The sequence below is a fragment of the Periplaneta americana genome, chromosome 13 (genome assembly GCF_040183065.1).
Source record: "Periplaneta americana isolate PAMFEO1 chromosome 13, P.americana_PAMFEO1_priV1, whole genome shotgun sequence".
Taxonomy (NCBI): domain Eukaryota; kingdom Metazoa; phylum Arthropoda; class Insecta; order Blattodea; family Blattidae; genus Periplaneta; species Periplaneta americana.
This window is the reverse complement of record NC_091129.1, coordinates 93214061-93235101: the sequence shown is the minus strand read 5'-3', so window position 1 is coordinate 93235101 and position 21041 is coordinate 93214061. Positions and strand designations below refer to the sequence as shown.

Below are 21041 nucleotides of genomic sequence, written 5' to 3'. Positions count from 1 at the left end.
TAGAGTAGCAACTAGCGGTGAAGAAAACATTTATCTTCTGCTGCCAATAGGTTTTTAATCTGCCAGTTGATACAAACAACAATAAAATGAAATACAAACGCTTAGTATAGATTTTCGAAATATAGATTACCGGTAAACATTTTAAATAATAAGAATTTTCACTGTGTTCAAAGTCAATTAGTCGAACGTTAGTAAGATAGACAGTAGCATCTTCCCCTTCACTGACGGTAAAGAGTATGAGTAGAGGGGAGAGCCTATCAACCAAACTGAAATGGGAATTAGACAGTGGTGTTACTGTATTTAAAATTAATTAAATTTGTAAATGATGACTTTTTTAAATGTGTTTATTTTATGTCGATTTAACTTAATAAGTCATATCGCGACAATACTTTTGAGTAACCCTACATATTTTTGTACAGTTTATTTGTCCTAACTCAAAGCTACAATTCTGATATAAGAGATATGGAATACAATAAATTAAATTAATAAAAAAGTATGCGTGGTGTATTACATGGCTACATCTCCCTATAAAGGACAGTCTAACATGAATTCTGCGGTAATTTCAAACTGGGAAATTGTGCTCCATGCAGAATTCGGAAATGGAAAAAATAAAAGTAAATTACAAGAACTCGAGATTATATCTTTTGAGATGCTTAATGAAAATTAAACGGGACGGTAAATTAAGCAATGAAAATATATGGAGTAAATTCAAGCATTTATTTAAATGAATTATACAAGCAGTGTTAAAATGGACTTGTGTTCTACAAACGTAGTAGAATGCAGGTTGCACAAGAAAGAGAAGAGGAATGGCGTTACACTTGAGGTAACTGTGGGAATATTGCTCGTATACTTTATGTCTTTGGAAACACCATAAAAGTTTACTAGTCTTCCAATCAAAAGCTGTACCGTCTTCTGTAGGATATAGGGGTTTCGAAATGGCTTATCTGAAATGAACTAGCGAAAGCTGAACAGGATAGTAAGATGAAGAGAATACGAAGACTAGAGAAACATTGCTGAAAAAAAGTCGAGTAAAGTACAAGATTAGGGAAATAATAATAATAATAATAATAATAATAATAATAATAATAATAATAATAATAATAATAATAACAACAATAATTATTTATTTATTTACTTATATTTAATGTGCTGTACAACAGCCAGAGGCCAATTACAGTTCAGCACAAACAATATAACAAAAACATGAACAATAATTTACAATAAAAGTACAAAGAAATAATTAAATTAATGGCAATTAATTAAAATGATAATTACAAATGAAATTATGGAATCATAAATGAAGAATGGAATCATATAAAACAGTATTACAAAGATATACAAGATTATAATACAACGACAATAATGACAAAGAATGGACGGGATAAAATGGATGACTAAACTACATAGGATAATGAGATTAAAAGTAATTGTATTTGAAAATGAAAAGATGGAATCAAGTAAATTAATAAATAACAAAATGATATAAAAGTTAGCGAGAATAATATTAAAATACATATTTAAACAAAATATATAAATGAAAACTGATATAAAATAATAATAATAATAGTAATAATAATAATAATAATAATAATAATAATAATAATAATCTGGAAATAGTTACTTTGCAACGCTAACAATTGTCCACGGAAGTACTTTGTTCAACGATACAATGACCAGATTTGGTAATATCTCATTTTACATCACTGGCATTGAACTAAAGACTAGTATTTCTACAGAATTTTGACTAATCAGGTGGAGTACCGACTGACGCTGGTATAGTAGCTCAGCACGCGAAACCTCCAAGGAATACATCTCTATTCTTTGGAGCGCGTGGAAGCATTCGCAATTAATCAAATACAATTGAAATTGACACAACTCGAAGGGAGAATGCTGAAAAAAATAGTCAGAGGATATTTGTGTAGAATTTAATCTTCATTTGCGCATAAAAATGTTTTATGCATGCAAGAGATTGAAAATGTGTTATTTCTCAAATTAATGTGTTAGAATTCGTCAGGTAATTTTATTCACACTGGAAATATAAACGTATGATGATATTAATGTAATTTGTATATCAAAAGTACTTTACCAGACAATATTTATTTATTTCGTTATTTTAAGTCCACTACCAACAGAAGCAAGCTTCCAATTATATGTGGCTTAAATTGATCCGTATACAAAATACATTATAAGAAAAAAACCAAACAAACAACACAAACGAAAGAAAGAAAATACATACCGGTAATATATATGCTAGAATATAATATTGCAGTTAATATAGTGTCAAATGTCAATATAATAATGCAAAATTATTTAAAAAACTAGAGTAAAAGAACATTATAACACACTTATTCATAATTTAAATATCTAAGGAAATACTATTCTTTTTAACATTGTATGAAATTTTGTAACTGTTAAACTTAAATCTAATTGAGAATCATAGTTTAAAGACAGATACTTGTAAGTATTACACATAACAAACAATGGAGAGTTCTTGAAGAAAACAATTCTAGGAATTGGAATAACAAAAGTTTTCCTATGACGTAATTCTGTTCTTTTTACATTGAAGTGAAGGAATTTAAGAAAATCACAGTTATTCAATATACCGTTAACAGTCGTATAGAGTAAAATTTGACTATTTATAAATCGTCTAGATTGTAAAGTTTTATAATTAAATTAAAAATTTAACTGATTTTATGAAATTTGCTTTTCATAAGACGACACGTGATGTGTTTTAAAAATATAAATAACATAAAATAACGTATACCAACAACATTAATTTTTACAATGATCCTATGTATACCGCGTGTCCACAAAATGTGTGCATATTTTTCTTTTTGGATTTGACATAATAAACGTTGGGTCTCGAATGCCTGCTTACGTTACTAATAGCACAGACAGCTCAACTACAAACACAGCACCATGTAACCTCAATAGCAAGGGTGATGGATGTAATTGGTTTGAATTTCAAGAGAGCACTATGACCCAGCACTGAAACTTTTCAATATCTGTTTCGCTAACCCTCAAACTAGACGCATTCCCAACTCATACCGGTTGAATACACTAAGATTCACTAAGTATCTAGGTTCCGAGCAGGCAAGTCCACTTGTACCTAGGTCAGACTTGCAGAAGTGGGCGTCAATTGTTGCGTACGTCACTCATCGGAATACGTCACTCATCCCTTCCTTCCACCCCTGCGTCATTGACTTGGTAGGGGAGGGGATTTGTATTCAGTGTCTGTATTATGTGATTGGCGTACGGGTCACAGAGACGTCATTCAACGCCGGTGACTGTGGACGGGGAACCAACGCTTTCCCCATGCTTTCCACCCCTCTCTCGCCAGTTCTGCATCCCTGGCCTAGGACAACCTCCCTCCGTGCGTCGCCAGCCGGTGTTCGGGGAATTCTATGGAATGACGACGGAATGGAGAAATGTTGACGAAATAATGTAGATGGGGAAACACGAGGATCCCAAGAAAATTTCCCTGCGACCTCGTCCGTCACAAGTGTTACTAAAGATTTTTCAATTAAATATCCTAGGCCTGATCGAAACTCGAACTCAGACTGCCTGCATCACTGGCTGAAGACCTGGACCAGTCAGCTACCTCAAGAGGCAATGGAAAGGGTAAGTCGACTGATAGTTGTTTCATGCACGATTGTAACTGCCACTCTGCAGGTTGGCGCTGTTTACCTATCAAGTCATGAAAGACTACGGAGTGTCTAAATCTAAAGCTCAACCTTCCAGCAATTTCATATTTTAGGGCCATTACAATGCATCACAGAACCATCGTTGATCACATCAAAAATACCAGTAAGGATATCACCTAACGTCCATAAAAATCCGCATTCACTTCGGGGACACACTGTATAATCACTATAACCGCTACATCTTCTAATGTGGAACACGCTTGCAATTTGCTCCCAAGTTATGAGAAAAAGGAATTTAAATGTGAATTGTTAAACTGGAATAGTTCGTAGATAACATTAACACATACAAACTCTACTTTCCAACACTACATAGCAGCATGGTATGTAAACTCGATTATTCAAATTTTTTACTGGAATAGTTTGTAACGGAGCGCGGCTAATGAAAAAGTTATTATTAAGGAACTGGTATAGTTTCACTTAACGGAGACTCAAATGAGATTGAAGAGTCCTAAGATATAGTAGAATATCTAGTACTTATTTGAGTGTACTTTTTCTAGTCGGAAGAAATGTTTTGAATGCAAAGTACATTGTATTTGCATTTCTGATCGTGCAAAAAATACAAGTTTGTCAAATGTATCACAAAATCTTGGAAACTGAAAAATGAGAAGAGCGATTTTTCGAACTTTTCCTCGATTTTGTGAAAAGCACTTCCCAACCTTGTATCGTAATATACATTAACCGCTTGTTACGGCTAAACCGTAAAGATGGATCGAACATATTGAGAGTGAAATACGTTAATAAATGTTACCTTTTAAAAATGAATGCAATCCGATTTGATCCATCTCTTACGGTTTAGGAGTTACGACCATTTAGCTAAAGCAACTGCTATGCGGAGAACTTGACAAAATCCGCAAGCGTGTAACGGCACACACAACCATGTTTACAGGAAGCAGTCGTGCAGAATAAATGAGACTTTAGACCAGCGGTGACCAAAACTCGAGCGACAGTGATTACACGCGAGAGAGAGTCTATGAAGTAAGGAGACGGGGGAGAGGTACATAGCATGAAAACTACACCAGTGGTGGTTCGTGCACTAATATTAAGTTCTTCAACCCGCTAATAAAAATCGCAAGCTTTGCTGTATCAGTAATGCCACTACTGTCATCAAGAGCCAATAAAAAATATATATATAAACTTCCTTTTTTTTTTTAAATATTCCTCATAAACACAATCACAAATCTCCTGAATTCTCTTCTGGATATTTATTCGAGAAATGCGCAGTTTTTCAAAATTAATTAACAACATTCTTTGGACGAATTATTTCAGCCACCTTGATCATTACGTTTTTAAAAAAAACTCTCCTCCGTTGGAAGGCTTAAGAGAACGAGCTATTTCGTTCGCCACTAGATAGCTGGCTACCTTACATTTTATTTATGAAATCTTTCTCTTCATGACGATGATTGAAGGCTGATTTCAGTTCTTGGTGTTTAATAGCACGTTTCATTACTACACTAGCACGTAATATTCAATCAGTTTCTCTATATTATTATTATTATTATTATTATTATTATTATTATAACTACTATTACTGCTGCTACTGGTAATGATAACAGTATTGTTATTGGTATTACCATTATTATTATTATTAAATGAATAACTAATAAATAACTGATAATAGTCATCAAAAGATTACAGAAAATTAAAATGGAGATATAGCGTAGCCTAGTAATTATTTTATCCTTCAAGGGAAAATGTAGGCCTATATATTCATGCACGTATATAAGAATTATGGTAACAGTTACTGATAAGTAATAATAATAATAATAATAATAATAATAATAATAATAATAATAATAATAATAATAATAATACTAATAAGAGTAGTAGTAGTAGTAGTAGTAGTAGTAGTAGTACTAATTAATATTATTATATTATTATTATTATTATTATTATTATTATTATTATTATTATTATTATTAGCAATGGGACGAAAGTACGAAAATTTTATTATACGATCACACCTAAATCATGGGATTATTTTGTCAGTGCGGGAGAGAGGAAGTTGTGAACTACCAGTAATTGCAGTTGATTCACGAATTATGCTTGAAAGTTGGTAAGTCTATAATTTAACAACGAACTGATAAGCAGGACTCAGTGAATGTAAAATATAATGGATCATATCATGACAACATTGAAATTTAATTTTAATGGTTTGCACTATTGAATAAATATGTTTGTCACGCCATTTATTACAATTGAATTTCAAAATTAAGAATCTGATAATAAATATACAATAAAAGTTTTATACATATATACAAACAATAATTTACACCTATTTATTGAAATAACTACTATTACAATGACAAAAAATATACATTCTAAGAATATGTTACCATTCCTTACACAAAAATAATATTTCACAATTACTTACATTTCTATCTATTACTGTTAAATCACAGACATTACACTGGAAATGTGTGAAAGTGGTAACATAACTGAGACTGTCTACAAAGTATATTGGGCCATTCCATGTCAAATCAACACAAAAAAGTGGACTTTTCAACCCGACCACCTCAGATTTTCATTAAATTTGGTGGGATTGTAAAGAACCTTAAGTTAATTAATTATGTAAAATTTTAGCCCTCAATAATGCACGATATCCATACAGAAATTCTGTCAATATGAGAAAAAATGTAAAAATGTCGCACACTATGTCAACAAAAATAATTCATAACTTCTCTTCTAATTGAGGTAGAATCTTAAACTTGGGCTTATTTTAAAGCTAAGGGATCATATGTTTCAATAAAAATATGTTTGCATCAAAGTAATGAATTCTTTATTGAATGGTCATGTGAAACACATTTTAACATTGAATATCTATAAATGCGGGACATAAATTATTTCGCGAAAAATGTATGTTATAGAGGTAAGAGTATTCTTCCCTTAGAGTAAGTTTCATTTTGGAAACGTTTCAGGAATATCAGTAAAAAATATGTCAATGTATTGGTTTGTAGCACTTAAACCCATCTTACACCAACACTGCATGCGCGCGAGTTCGTACTTGTCTGATTATCTGCGTCGTCGATCTGTCAGGCCGTCATGAGTGGCAGTTTATACAGTCTTCAAATTATACAAAATGTGCAATCTGTTTCAAGTGCAGTGTCGTTAGTTTTTGTAGTATGTGGTAGTTTTGTGCGATGTAATGGAGTCGTGTTTTAAGTTATAGGCCTATGTTTGCTGCAATCCCTTCGAGAAATCAGGACATTGTAATTAGAGGAAAATTTTAAGAAGTGTTATATTGTGGATGCTTAATGTATTTTCTGATTTAAAACAGGAACAAAAGGTGTGCGCTATGTGTCCCAAAGAAATAAAAATATAATATGATGCTATTACGCAGAATCCTCAGAATGACTCTAGTAATGAAGAATACGGCGATTCTACAGCAAAAGTGAGTTCATTAAATACAAGTCTTTTTGACCAAGGTGTGTTTCTTATTAAACAAAAAAGGCTACAACAAGAGAAATATAAGAGACAGAAATTTGAAAATATTGTAAAAGATAAAGTCTTCGATATTAAAGACGCCGAGGAACCAGGACCTTTCTGATTCTGAAATGTTGTCTCAGTTGCAGGAAAATTTTCAAAATTCAGGTAAAAGTAAGAAAATCACCATTTTAACACTACTACCACAGTCTAGTATATACAGTCACGAAGCTCAATACGTAGTAAATATGCAAACATTACATAGTTGCTCACCACTAGGATCGCTAATACTGCCTCATTACAGGCAATGGAAAATAGAACCGTCACAGTCTATTGTTTCTAGCACCCTCAAAACTCAAGTTTCTTGACTGTATATAGTAGACTGTGCTACTACCTAAAAGCTGGAGCGTAAATAATATAAAAAAGAGTTTCTTTCAGCTTTCGAATACATAATTCTTAAAGCAAAAGTCCTGGCAAAGGGAAAGGGAATTTTGTGTTCACCAAATCCGAAACCTGGAAAACCCTTGCTCGCGGCTGTTGCCGGTAAAGTTACAGAATTCTGTTGTTCTGACGAGATAAGCAGAATGATGCCTGGTAAGAAATATTTGTTGTGATTAAAGAATCAGGGAGTAAATCACATGGGCAGAAATGAATTATATGCAGTGTTTAAAAATTCTAACCCTGAAATGAAGGTAATATTCTCCAAATATTCAGCTCTTAGACCAAGAAATTGTATTCTTTCTGGATTTAGTGGAACTATACTGTCTGTGTTTGTGTCCTTATCAGAATGTAAAACTTATACCGGAAGCAATTTATTAAAGTTTCAGGTCTACGTGGATTTCTAGAAATTTTTCTTTATTCCTTCCAACTTATCAACATTTCTTGGCTACTATGATGTGCAATCCTCCTCATATAAATTGCTTGTTCAGGAAATGTACAGAATGTCCTGAACCATTCAAAATAAGAGAGGGTTTAGAGAAATTTTTCGAATAAAACCTCAGTGAATCAGTGACCTACAAGCAGTGGATGACGACTGACCGATCAACGCTTGAGACCATAGTGAAACCCACAGACAAATTAAAAAATATGATCAAATATAATTAAATACAACGAATGTATGGGACATAATTATCGCGACTTATACGGTTAGCTTACGCTTGCAGTGACATAATAATTTTTATCTTTGTAACCTATGATGATTCCAAGTTGAAACTTATCAGTTCATTATATCACTAATTGAGACGTACTATATATTTTTTCCTTAAAATACAACCCCCGCATTTTTAAATATGTATATATGAAAATTGTTTCACCATGTTTTTTTTTAGTGTAATTGAATACATGCAGAAAACAATATAAGCAATAAAAACGATCACATATTAAGAATGTATCGCCCAATTTTTGTAAATTTATCTGGAGACGTTGTTGAGATATATAATTTTAATTGAAGCGGCGTGCTTACAAAAATATGATTTTTCTTCATGTTTGAAACGCCACTGACAGAAAACGAAAAGCACAGGACATACGAAACTCGACAGTTTTAGTTAGCGCGGCAGATAAAACAAACCCTCAAATTTTGAAAGAAAGCTGAGTCGGTCAGGTTGAGCGCCTTGTTGATTTGATATGGAATGACCCTATTAGATCTCCCATGAGCTGGTGCAGCATATGAGAATTATATAGTGTAGATATTGGTGGCAGCATTTGTCTCCTGGTCCACCACCCCTATGACTAACGGGATCACAATGAACTCATCGACATACAAACATACGTAACAACATGCGCTTCTACATAACACAAGTCAGAACTCACAGAGGTCTTGTAACCTGCTGGTGTGTTTGGCTGACGTCATTAATGTACCAGGAGAAACTACTCCATCCATTATCGCTCATGTGACAAACATGCGAGGCCTGGTGATGGCAACAAACCTACAGCAGCGATCTACTTCCTATACGGTTAGTCCCTTTGTCGAATAGTAGTAATTTATATTGCAACACTGGCTCGCAAAATGACGACGTAATAGAATGATAACACAGAAAATAAGTGTACACCGAGAAACCTAACCTCAAAACTGTTTTTATAGATCAGAAATTCCGTTCGGAATCGTGGACATGTTATACAAGGTTTCGTGTAGATTAAAGTCACCATTCCAGTTACTGCGTCTGCAGTTATAACTTACAGTATTCAATTGAGCAGCACTTGGTGAACGCCTTATGTTTCAGTTTTTTTCGGGAAAAAGAGTTAATGAAACAAAACGGTTACAGAGTTTTTGATTGCATTACTTTCATGTTGGATTAGCGGTTCCGAAGCTGTACGGACTGTCGGAAATGTAACGGACGTGGGCTCCCAATTTCTGCTTTATTGAGGCAATTAACTTGATCAGTATCGAGTGATATCGGGATTAAAAATATCAAGATAGGACACAGCGCCAGGACTTTTACTACCATTTTGCGCCTGAGTTATAACACGCAATGATGTGTTCATACAGTATCATCATCATCTGTATTATTATATTTTTGTCATGGTTATAATAAAAATAAATCATTATTTCCATAAGATGTATGTCGTTTACATTCAATATTAATGTACGGTAGTGGCAAAAAAAAAACCGGACCGACCCTTGTAGCTGATTTCAGAGCCTTGTTCACTCAGAGCACGATAGACTGGTAAATAAGACTTTCGTGGTTCGTTTCCTACCTGGGTAGGAAATTTTTTTTGTTCCTTATTCAAATTTATTCCCATACTTTTCGATTGCAGCGATATTTTACTACTTAATTAACTTATTATTCCCAGAACATGAATTTTATCAGCAATTTTTATTCTGACAATACTCTCCATTTACCTGTAACTTCATCCCTCTTAGCCTCAAATATTTTTCTAAGCACCTTATTCTGGCACATCCGTGGCATCTGTTCCTCTCTCAAAGTTAGAGTCCAAGTTTCACAACCATACAGAACAACCGGTAATATATCCACATCTGGAGGCTATCTCCTCTATCCGCAAGTTGAGGACGCGCCATACTGTGGTGATAGGAACCCATCATACATAGTTAGCGTTGTTTAGCGATATAAATAACAGAAATTTAATATTAGGTTTTGAATGATAGACCTACAGTTGCATAATGCATGTGTTAGTTTTTTCTCCTTATATTATTGCTAAAGGTAGGACTTTATACCACAACATCAGAATATTAGGTTATCTGTGCTTAGACTGTCGTTACGTCATTCATGACGTGAAGCCTGAGGTATGGCCAGGTTACAACTGAAATGTGTTTTGTATCGCAGCAAATGATTGGGGATATGTTTCTCGTTCGTACAGGGAACACTCTATGCATAACTAACCTTGTAGTCTCTGTGGGTAAATTCATATCTTTAATTATTATATTATACTGTCATGTAACGCAATAAAATCGAAAGGAGTGACAAGGATTTGAATCTGAGAAGTTCGTTCTAATTTCCGACGTTCTTCCAACTGAGCTACGGGAGCACAAGTAATGAAGCATACGCGGAAAAATTGGTCCAATTCCCCTCCAAGATGTCCTCATGATTTGTGGAAGGTCGTCCAGGGTGCCTCGGATGTCGTGGCTGAGAACGGTCGCTATTTGAAAATACTAGTCAATTCCATGCCCACTCTACTGCAAGATGTGATCGATCTGGGAGGAAAATGAACTAAATATTGAATTGTGGCTTTTCGTTTTCTTTTTTTAACTTTTAACTGTTTAAATTTTCTAAGACAAACGCCAGTAAGTTTGTTCTGTTTATGCTACGAAAGATATTTTTGTTGAGAATAAAATCTTTCTTTCTTTCCATTTGCAGCCATAACGTCATAATGTATAATGCCGAAGTCATGGCATTAAACATTCATGAACCTGATGTTATTTACTAAAAGAGTCATAAAAGTCATAAAAGAGATAGGAGGAATTATATTTTCTCTCTCCCTCTCTTAAAAACACATAAAAAGCACTAGGTTGGGTTTGAATGCACGACCTCGTAAATACCAGCTCGGAATGCTAAGCTAGAACAGTAACATCATAGTCTAGTGTATACAGTCACGAAGCTTGATTTGTGAGGGTACTAGGAACAAGAGACTGTTCCGGTACTATTTCGCATTGTCTGTAATGAGGCGATAGTAGCGATCCTAGTGGTTAGCAACTATTTATGGATGCATATTTACTACATATTGAGCTTCGCGACTGTATATACTACTGTTCTCCAACCAGGAGATCAACCGTGAAAGGGATGTGCTTAGTATTGTGTCATCTATTGGAACGAAGTAGATAGATAATATTACCGTTATAACGTCAGTTTAAAAACCATACGCTCTCCTGCATATGTTATTTCCTGTATAGAGAGATTAAAAGACCAGGAGATTAACAGTGATCTAATTTTGTAACTAGGGTAGTACAATATGTGTGTATCAATGTTATTGTTTGTGCTGTGAGAGCTAGCCAATACAGATACGTGTACCCAAGTGTGTGACCTTATGACATCTTATGACATCAACATTCATTCACAGCATTACCCCGCTTCGTCTCATTCCCCAAAGACTTTCTCGTGGTTGGAGTACAGTAGACTGTGGTAACATGAAGAACACTTCAATTATAACTATGGGTATGAGGTAACGTGGTCCAGAAACATGTAACATATCCTGTCTCCAAAATTTAGCGTAGATACCCGAAAGAAACTTAGTTTCTAGAGAACGGTCACTCTTTCTTTTGACAGCTGTAAATTCTTAGAGCACAGATAGCCTACTTCGTTAAGTTCCAGAAAGGAAGCAGTGCGCATGATCAGAGGACGAGCAACCTGGTTCACAAGAGGACTAGTTGCGGTTCTAGAGAACGGTCACTCTTTCTTTTGACAGCTGTAAATTCTTAGAGCACAGATAGCCTATTTCGTTAAGTTCCAGAAAGGAAGCAGTGCGCATGATCAGAGGACGAGTGACCAGGTTCACAAGAGGACTAGTTGCGGTTCTAGAGAACGGTCACTCTTTCTTTTGACAGCTGTAAATTCTTAGAGCACAGATAGCCTACTTCGTTAAGTTTCAAAAAGGAAGCAGAGCGCATGATCAGAGGACGAGCGACCTGGTTCACAAGAGGACTAGTTGCGGTTCTAGAGAATGATCACTCTTTCTTTTGACAGCTGTAAATTCTTAGAGCACAGATAGCCTACTTCGTTAAGTTTCAAAAAGGAAGCAGAGCGCATGATCAGAGGACGAGCGACCTGGTTCACAAGAGGACTAGTTGCGGTTCTAGAGAATGATCACTCTTTCTTTTGACAGCTGTAAATTCTTAGAGCACAGATAGCCTACTTCGTTAAGTTCCAAAAAGGAAGCAGAGCGCATGATCAGAGGACGAGCGACCTGGTTCACAAGAGGACTAGTTGCGGTTCTAGAGAACGGTCACTCTTTCTTTTGACAGCTGTAAATTCTTAGAGCACAGATAGCCTACTTCGTTAAGTTCCAAAAAGGAAGCAGAGCGCATGATCAGAGGACGAGCGACCTGGTTCACAAGAGGACTAGTTGCGGTTCTAGGGAACGGTCACTCTTTCTTTTGACAGCTGTAAATTCTTAGAGCACAGATAGCCTACTTCGTTAAGTTTCAAAAATGAAGCAGAGCGCATGATCAGAGGACGAGCGACCTGGTTCACAAGAGGACTAGTTGCGGTTCTAGAGAACGGTCACTCTTTCTTTTGACAGCTGTAAATTCTTAGAGCACAGATAGCCTACTTCGTTAAGTTCCAAAAAGGAAGCAGAGCACATGATCAGAGGACGAGCGACCTGGTTCACAAGAGGACTAGTTGCGGTTCTAGGGAACGGTCACTCTTTCTTTTGACAGCTGTAAATTCTTAGAGCACAGATAGCCTACTTCGTTAAGTTTCAAAAATGAAGCAGAGCGCATGATCAGAGGACGAGCGACCTGGTTCACAAGAGGACTAGTTGCGGTTCTAGAGAACGGTCACTCTTTCTTTTGACAGCTGTAAATTCTTAGAGCACAGATAGCCTACTTCGTTAAGTTCCAAAAAGGAAGCAGAGCGCATGATCAGAGGTCGAGCGACCTGGTTCACAAGAGGACTAGTTGCGGTTCTAGAGAACGGTCACTCTTTCTTTTGACAGCTGTAAATTCTTAGAGCACAGATAGCCTACTTCGTTAAGTTCCAGAAAGGAAGCAGTGCGCATGATCAGAGGACGAGCGACCTGGTTCCCAAAAGGACCAGTTGCGGTTCTAGAGAACGGTCACTCTTTCTTTTGACAGCTGTAATTTCTTAGAGCACAGATAGCCTACTTCTTTAAGTTCCAGAAAGGAAGCAGTGCGCATGATCAGAGAACGAGCGATCTGGTTCACAAGAGGAATAGTTGCGGTTCTAGAGAACGGTCACTCTTTCTTTTGACAGATGTAAATTCTTAGAGCACAGATAGCCTACTTCGTTAAGTTCCAGAAAGGAAGCAGGGCGCATGATCAGAGGACGAGCGATCTGGTTCACAAGAGGACTAGTTGCGGTTCTAGAGAACGGTCACTCTTTCTTTTGACAGCTGTAAATTCTTAGAGCACAGATAGCCTACTTCGTTAAGTTCCAAAAAGGAAGCAGTGCGCATGATCAGAGGACGAGCGACCTGGTTCACAAGAGGACTAGTTGCGGTAATAAAATTAATTTTGTTTCGTTGTATGTCTGATCATGCGCACTGCCTCCTTTCTTGGACTTGTAAAGTATCTATGCGACAAAACGTTTTTCTAAGACTACACCTGTAGTGTGTCGTCATGTCATGATGACGGTACCTCAATATGCAACATTTTTCATGTAATTTTCCTTTGCCAAGTTGTTGTACTAACCAAGTATAAATCGAAATCAGACCATTTTATTTCTAGAGAGACATTAACCTACGAATGGATTCTCCATACAGTACCAAAACATCAAAGGAATGATTTATAGTACCTGATGGTTGTAAAACTGAAAATGTTCGATATAATTCAATTCATTGGAAAACTTAAGCAATCTAAGGTCTCTGCAGTTTATAGTGCAAGTCACTGACGTAATCATAGGCCTACCTTTACTTTCTGAAACTATACAAGATGAGCATTAATCCTCTTGCCATTACGGAGGAAACAATAAGCGCATGCGAAATTGCCTCTCTTGTTTTTCTTTCTATACGGTATTCGTAATCCTAGCGAATTTTGCAAATAATTTGCGACGCTTTATTTAATATCGCATGTAAACGTGCAGTTATAAAATGTCCGTTTCTCTAATCTGTAATATTGCTTCCGTTGACCTTTCAGGTATTAAGGGCAGAACAAGTGCTACGGAAATTGAAATTTTAAAAGCAGACAAAGTAATATTCAGTTTCATAGTTGCGTGCATATTATTTCATTTTACAGTTAGAATCAAGCATCTGCAATTGAAGATTATTTAATCAGGCAGCATATGGGACTTCAAAAGCATTGCATAGCAATTCTAGTCTTACATTTGCTATTTGATACTTAACATATATTTATACTAAATGACTCGTAATATACAAAGCATAAAACATCAGGAACATCCGTATGAGCAAACCTCGTGTTCAGGCGTGTGTGTGTGTGTGTGTCTTTATATATATATATATAGGATGTAAGAGGTATAAGTGCCGTCCTTTTGACAGTCGTCGGGGACGGTGTACAGGACCAAGAAATATCCATACAATACAGGGTAAAAACTTGACGGTTTTCCTAGAAAAAAATATTTCTTCTCTTATTTTATTCGCATTATATATATATATATATATGTCGTTAGTAAAATTACGAAAACAATTACACCAGTAGGTATATCTAGCAAAGAGTTAATATTAATTGAAATACATATTTGTGTGCTTTATTACGTTCTCGTGAAATGAAATAAAATTGCATGATTAAATTTGTTAATATTCTGGCATGACAGACTTGGCAACGTGTGCAGCACGCAGTACACTGCACAGACGTACGTATGCCTACATGTAAGCTGAATTCAAGCTCCCTATTTTCCGCAATGAAGGTTACCTAATCGGCGAACTTTTGCAGCGGTTTCTCAACGAAAATTAGAAACTAAGGGTCTCTTACCTCGTTTCGAAAATCACACAAACAGAATTTTTTTTAAAAAGGTTCTGCTCTATGGATGCGGGAGAGACTAAAATGTTGCATTTAAAAAAAGTTCGTGTGATTTTGTGTAGTAAACCATTATTGTTTATTTTTTAGACGTACAATAAAAAAATGGACCAATATTCCCAATATAGCTACATAAAATGGAAATTTACCATAAAGTTCTATTAATGGGATAGAAAGTATGTATTCCTGTTCGTTTTATGTAAACAAGGGTCCGCCCATGCATTAGAACAGAGCATCTGTCTTATACCGGTATGTCTGTATCCGCTTGAGCTGTACCGTGTACCTGTAAACTACCTCTTCCCCATCCAGCAACGTTGCCAAACGCCTATATTGTAAACTTTAATAATTAGTTAAATATTACAATTAGAAAAAAAGTTGTGAGGACATGTTTTCTTCCTTATGCCATGAACTATCATCTGTTAAAATAGTGGCATTTATACCCCTTACATTCTGTATAAGGCAGATGGAGGGTCCCAGGCGAATGGCGACTATTTCTCGTTGTAGCGGAAATTTAAAAGGAGCACATATCCCCATACCATACAAGATCTTGTCCAACCTACTTCCCAAATTCTTACCGGTCACTCTTACGACGTGCATTAAAATCTAAGGGTGCTATGCATAGACATTTCGCTAGTCCGCGCTACGAGCGTGCTAAACTAGCCCCGGTTATCGACTGATTACTTGTACAGGATTCATATCATATCATATCGCTAACACTGGTTTATGAATACGAAAAGCGTTAGTTCGCTGATCATCCACCGGAAGACCTCGCTAAGAATGTCTATGAATATGGCCCTAAGATGCTAATCGTAATACTAATTAATGACGCGTTTTTTAAGTATTACTCGTAGAAAATGATAGAAATATGTAATACAGTATTTCTCTCCGCGAACACTTTTTTACTTTGCTTACGTAGAAAGAGAAAGATGATATACATGAACGTTATAATCTGCTTGTATGTTTAAAGGCTTCTTATATGTGATAATATACTTAACAAAATAATAGGATCTATGTCATAGAGTAAGTACATACTGTTAATAGGTTTATGTATGTAGAGTACGTACAGCGGTACGGAGTAAACATGGAATTGATCCCTTCTTGTCTAATGCTATTCACGGCCACGTAAGCCGTTTGGCGAAATGTGTGATGATTCTCGTAGCATTTATAGAGGGAGGTTACTCTCTTTGCTTGTCGTGTACAGAGAACGATTTGTAAGGCTTCTGCTTTCATGTATTAACACAGATGTAAAGACCGCCAAGTGAAACAGATTGATATTAATATCGTAAATATGTCTCAGTGGAATGGACAACAGTACAACTTGAATGTAAAATTATATCACAAAAGTAAACAGCAAAGATCTTTAGAATTGTTATTTAACCTGCTTTATTCTGTTTGGCACAAAGGCAAACACGCTACCGTCAAAGCTATGTGTGTCGTATACTATTTGTTGTTACACAGTATATTATCTACTTAAAGATTATTTTTTAAAATCCTACAGAATATATCTGTCATGGTAACAATTAATATTAGAGGAGAAAAATTCGCTAGATTATTTTTAAGGTCTTACAGAATACATCTGTTATGGTAACAATTAATATTAGAGGAGAAAAATTCGCGAGATTATTTTTAAGGTCCTACAGAATATACATATGTTATGGTAACAATTAATAATAAAGAAAAATTGGCTAGATTATTTTTAAGGTCTTACAGAATAGATCTGTTAAGGTAACAATTAATATTAGAGGAGAAAAATTCGCTAGATTATTTTTAAGGTCCTGCAGAATACATCTGTTATGGTAACAATTAATATTACAGGAGAAAAATTCGCTAGATTATTTTTAAGGTCCTACAGAATACATCTGTTATGGTAACAATTAATATTACAGGAGAAAAATTCGCTAGATTATTTTTAAGGTCCTACAGGATACATCTGTTACGGTAACAATATTAGAGGAGAAAAATTCGCTAGATTATTTTTAAGGTCCTACAAAATATATATATATATATATATATATATATATATATATATATATATATATATATCTGTTATGATAACAATTAATATTAGTGGAGAAAAATTCGCGAATTTTTTCCTCTAATATTAATTGTTACCATAACAGATGTATTCCGTAGGACCTTAAAAAAATAATTTTTAAATAGATTCTTCGAGCAACAGTGCATATTACTGTACGGATTACTTTGCATATTACTCTGAAATTCCGACCACCAAGTCACTCAACTGATTGCGCTCTTTGTATAAATGGCAGTTGACTTAATATAAATTATCAACATACATCCCCAACTTGGAGTCAGGCCACAAAGGGAAAAAACACTAGAGGACAGGGGTTCGATCCGGTGGTTTGAACTTCGGCGTAGCTCAATGGTGAGACTGCTTGGTACGTAGAACCAAGGACCCGGGTTCGATCCCCGGCGCCGAAGCGAATTTTTCTCCACTAATATCAATTAACAATATGTTATGCACAAAATGTGAATTTTTCTGAAAACCGGCTTTTATCGCAGGCCAAATAATTTCACCTTAAACTTCGTGCAATTACGAACAAATGACAATACATTGAACGAATCAAATACTTAAATGAATGAATGAGTGAATGAATGAATTAATGAATGAACGAATGAATGAATGAATTAATTAATTAATTAAATGTATTAATTTATACATAATAAATGAAAATACATGTACACAACATTCTTCGCACGAGCCTGCACAGCCATTCTTGCTTTAACTATGCACAGTTTGAATCTTCAAAGAAAGAAAAAAATACTTCTATAGTCCCGGCAGCCAATCACGTTGCTGGTCGGCTACATTTAAACGTGTGCATCTTGTCATTCGCTGCTGATGATGTTATGCACTTCCTAAGGCTCGATAAATACTTAATATAATCGCCAGTCATTCTGGTTCTTTCGTTGGAGTTCGCAGAAAGCACACGAAGACGTTATTTGCCGCTCAATTATTTGTTCAATTATAGTGCGTTTGATTTATTATCATAGGAGCTACGACATGATAATGTTTAATAGTACGGCAAATAGATTCCTCGTCTGGTAGCTCGAAAACGAAAGAACAAAAATGGCGAACGATACTATCTACCTAGACGTTATAGACCCTTCATTTCCTAAGGCGTATGCAAAGAGGAGGAGTCGCGGCGGAAATAACAGCGACGCGACTATAATAATAAAACAATAATATAATAATAAGTATCATCGTTATCATCAATTAAGTTATCATTAGCACAATTACAACTAATCTAATTTCATACGAGGTTTGACAAAAATAGTAAAAATAAAAGAAATATATATATAAACAATTCATTTCATTTCAGTTCCTTATCAAAGTTGCAATAAACAATCCAAAAATATAAATGTAAGACATTACGAAAATACACACACGTAAGAAAAAGAAATAGAAAAGTAAGAAACACACAATACATACAAAAGAACATTTTCCCCTAATTTCCTAATTTGCGTTCAGTGTTAATACTACCCATTGCAACACTAATAAATAACTCTTCCTCTTATTTTCTCGGACCCCTCCAACTCAATCAGTTCCGCCCTCAGATGTCGAACTTTTTTTTCCATAAAAGTTCCCACAGTCTCTAAGAATTTAGCGTTATTTAATATATCATATGTTGCTAGGTGCCCCTTGCTAGATGTAATGAGGACTCTGGCAGGAATCGTTTCCTCAGAGCATCTGCGGCTTCACACTCCGATAAAATATTGTGAATTTTATTAGTTACAACAATGTAATTTATTCGTCACAATAATAATTCCTTTCTACAATTCACCTTTAACGCTCTCGTCAACAATTGGATTTTCACTCAACACAGTATTCGTTATAGCACTCCACCCACGACAATGACAATTTACTTGGACTAGTACAAACAACAATGAACTGTTAATCTTAACAAATATTTACAAAGCACTATTTACAAATCAGAACCATCAGTTCTCAGTTCACAGTTCTTCTAGCTCAGTCACTAGAGTTCACAGTATCTCGAACCACAGACCTTCAGAGACAGTCCACTGTACTCGAACTCAGGTCCCTCCAACTGCGGTCCACTGCACTCGAACTCAGGTCCCTCCAACTGCGGTCCACTGCACTCGAACTCAGGCCTTCGGATGCTGATACAGTTGCGGACGCACACTCGAGTCGAACTCCGGTACACAAGACTGGCTTGCTTGCTCTCGCTTACTCACTGACTGAATAACTGAAAAAACTCTACTCTAGTTCGCTGGCGCTTCTTCTTTTATAGCAAAATCATAGTTGCGAGAATTTTCTACAGGTGTGTAGAGAATTATCTGGATATCTCCACTTCGACGCACTTCTGGAATAGTCGGGAAGGTCCATTCCCCCTTACTCCGCATGCAGCAGTTGCGCGCGCACTCTCGCTCCACTCTCTCGCCGCGTTGGCCCTTTCCCCTCTCCGCCGCGCGCCATTCCTCCGTGCTCCGCGCGATCTGCTTTCTTGCGGGACGCTGGTCGTGAGTTCGAATCTCACATCGCTGTCACAATATGAAGCGATGTCTCGTCTCTAGCGCAAAGAAGAAGCTTTTCGTTGACGAAAATACTTAAATGGGAGAGGATCGTTAAATGTGACAAAAACCAGGAAACTTTCAATTAAAAATAAATGCGCTTTGATAAGTGTAAATACAGGGTGATTCACGAGGATTTACCGTCCCTTACGAAGCTTACTGTATTTCCGAAGACATTCTGAGCAATCCATGAATCCGCTGCTATTCGATGTTCCCTGTGTCATTATCACATTACTGGATATGTATGTTCGTAGCAACTATTTTATTTTAACACTTATTTCATGATGATACAAAAATTTGAACATCTGAAAAATTTACTTTCAGACTAAATTGAGTAGGAAGCGATGTAATCACTCTGACTTAATACTTCAGTGTATTAATTCACTCGCATGTTTTGAAGGTGATTTCTATTAAGTGATTTTGAGAAACATTTTTATTTTAATCACCAATGACTCCTATTACTTAACATGAACGATAGTAAACATGATTTCGTTCTACTTACATTACACGTTACTGACACAATCCACAACTGGCGGCCCGACAGCCAATGTAGTCTTCAATGTGTTGTGAAAAGAATACCTGCACAAAAATAAACACAATAAGTCTTATCTTCCTTTTAGAGGTTACACACACCTTTCAGGGTTAAACAAATTATTTATCATTTCTTCTGTAACAATTTAATATGAACTCATAGCTGTATATCTATGAAAATCATTTTAAGAAACTGGTATTTATAAAATTGGCCAAGTTAAGCATCAAAATGTTCTCCCATGCAAACACAATACCAGCTAGTAATCTATGTCGCTCATTTTATCAAACATAAACATTCGAGGGTAACAAATTTACATTTCATTTTTCTTATTGTAACTTAGCCTAATATGAACTTTTAGCTTCATATATGTGAAATAAATTTTAAGATACCTTCAAAATTGATCAAGTTGTGCATTATAATGTTCTTCCCTGCAAAAACAGTTCAGACAGCAATATGTAATTTTATCCCTCATTTTCGTAAAACTTCACTTTTCAAAACTGCTTAAATTAAATCTTAAACAATTGCTTTATACAGGATGTTTCAGAAATACTTTGACAAACCTAGAGGGCATGTTCCTCACACGAAAACAAGAAAAAAAAGTTCATATAAACATATGTTCGAAAATCCTTAGTTTTTTAGTTATTAATGAAAGAACATAATGAAACATGTTAGATATTGTCAGCGTGGTAGCATGTGTTGCAACTTTAGTCAATTCAGAAACTCATAACAAATG

At 35.5% G+C, this 21041-nt stretch overlaps 1 protein-coding gene across 3 annotated transcripts in view; it reads right to left on the bottom strand.

Annotated features, from left to right (window-relative positions):
- The window catches only part of LOC138712113 (potassium voltage-gated channel protein Shaw-like), a 932154-nt gene that overhangs the window by 279534 nt on the left and 631579 nt on the right, over positions 1 to 21041 (bottom strand). For all 3 annotated transcript variants that reach the window (XM_069843532.1, XM_069843530.1, XM_069843531.1), the window contains one exon: positions 20279 to 20355. The gene's annotated coding sequence lies outside the window, so the exon portion shown is untranslated. The remainder of the gene's footprint in view (positions 1 to 20278; positions 20356 to 21041) is intronic.